Here is a 2,184-nt window from a genome sequence, read left to right on the forward strand (position 1 = left end):
TCAGCAGCAGCAAGGACAGAGCTTGGGCACAGTGGAGAACAAGGCTAAATATAACCCTTTTCAAATTAAAATCCTGAGTCGGAGGAGAAGCAAGACAGGGTAGGGCAGGTTTTATTTCTTTACACCAATGAATCAAAGATAAAACGGGGGTGGGGGAAGGCATTTGGAAGGAGTTGGGACTACGACAGAATTGTTTTCAACTCCGGAAAGGTTGTCAAAACACGAAAGATGACGCAAAGCAAATGCCTGTCCAACAGACCCAAGGAAGCTTGTTTACATGTTTGGGATGAGCAGGGTTGTAAATGATGGTGTAATTGAGAAAAACCTGCCTAGTCATTGGAAGGAGCAGACCTAAAAACATGTAACCATGCTGGGAGGAAAATAAATTTCAAGGAAGTTATTTCCCATTGCTTTACTTAATACATTTCTCTTTCCTACTGCCTCTCTCTATCCCACTTTCATTTTCATTAGAAGAAACACTCCCCAGCATTTGCCAGGCTTCCCTTAACCTTCCTGACTTGCTCACTTGGAGCCTGGAGAAGACAGAGCATCCCCTCATGGTTGGAGACAGGCTCCGGGCGGTGCCCAACGCACGACACCCACCTCTGGGGCTGGGATGGTGCCTTCCTAACACCAACTGTGCAGGGGCTAGTGGATTAGGAAAGGTGTGTCGACTGTTCAACTTGATCTCCAGCAAATGAAAAGCATTCAATAGCCCGGCCGGTGTGGCTTGGTGGTTGAGAGTTAACCTATGAACCAGGAGGTCACAGTTTGATTCCTAGTCAGGGCACATGCCCAGGTTGCAAGCTTGATCCCCAGTGTAGGGTGTGCAGGAGGCAGCTGATCAATGATTCTCTCTTCATCATTAATGTTTCTATCTCTCTCTCCCTCTCCCTTCCTCTCTTTCTAAAATCAATAAAAACATTTTTTGTTATGTGTAGGGCATAATGTCACAGGAAGGTCAGAGTATATTGCCACCCGTGAGAAGTCAGCCCCGGTTACTGTTGGATGTGTTATACACAGAAGAGCCATTCTTCGGGCACTCTGCTCTCTCCTCACATCCCAAAAACAACACCCTCAAGCCAAATACCACTTGACATCATTGTAATCACTCAAAACGTACAAAAAAAACACATGTAAACGTATAAAAGAATTACTATAGCATATGCAATGTATGTCATCATTCTGGCCGTTATTCTTAGGTAACCCTTTTTGCCATAACAGACACTTGCTGTGAGCCACGCTATTTCCCCCTCAGTCTACCTAACTTCAGCTATGGCTCGGTGGACAATTCCGTGCATCTTGGGTACCTCTCTGTTCTACTTTCTCCAAAGCCTCATGCAGGTGCGGCCCAGAAATGTGGGGGAGACTATGCCCCAGTGAAAGTTTCAACCTACGAAGGATGAAAGTCTATGGATAAAGGAGCCAACTTCCTTGTCTTCTCAGGTGATGTTGAAAAAGAGGAGGTTTTGCCCACGGGCTGGTAAAACACTCGCTTACTTTACCGGGACAATTCTCAGCAATAGCCAGCTATTAATATATACTTTGTTGTTTTTCTTCCTTCCCTGTCTCTCTCTCCACTTTCCCATACTTCTGTTTCCTGTGTTCATCCCCAAAATAAATTGCCTGTATCAAGTCCTTGTCTCAGGGTCAGCCTTAAGTGGTGGAGGAAGGTGTGGCTGGACCCCATATGATATTGTAATTTCTAAAATAGTCTTCCTGGCCCTAGCCAGTTTTCCTCAGTGGATAGAGCGTCGGCCTGCGGACTGAAGGGTCCCGGGTTCAATTCCGGCCAAGGGCACATACCTGGGTTGCGGGCTCGGTCCCCAGTGTGGGGCGTGCAGGAGGCAGCCGATCAATGATTCTCTCTCATCATTGATGTTTCTATCTCTCTCTCCCTCTTCCTTCCTCTCTGAAATCAATAAAGAAATATATTTTAAAATAGTCTTCCTGGAAGACCATCCCTAAAAATAGGCTTCAAGTCACTAATGACAATAGTGTCATTAATGACCATTGCAGACTAGATTTTATTTATTAGAAGGCGGTGCCCAAAATAAACATGTAAGCCACCTCCAGATAGAATGAAACTGGCATGAAATTCCTTTTGGGGGGGACGTGCTGTTAGGACACAGGACTGTGCCAGGCACCGAGACAAAGCCTGTGGGCAAAACCTCCTCTTTTTCC

The 2,184-nt window shown here is 45.8% G+C and overlaps 1 non-coding gene across 1 annotated transcript; it reads right to left on the reverse strand.

Moving 5' to 3' along the window:
- Nucleotides 1-933: 933 nt before the first annotated feature.
- On the reverse strand, nt 934-1,064 carry LOC138997472 (small nucleolar RNA SNORA11). The gene has a single exon (XR_011468939.1). It is a non-coding gene; the product is annotated as a small nucleolar RNA SNORA11 (small nucleolar RNA).
- Between the last annotated feature and the right edge of the window lie 1,120 nt (nt 1,065-2,184).

This window comes from Myotis yumanensis, unplaced genomic scaffold (genome assembly GCF_028538775.1).
Source record: "Myotis yumanensis isolate MYYU_CA2020_CCGP unplaced genomic scaffold, mMyoYum1.0.hap1 SCAF_18, whole genome shotgun sequence".
NCBI lineage: Eukaryota > Metazoa > Chordata > Mammalia > Chiroptera > Vespertilionidae > Myotis > Myotis yumanensis.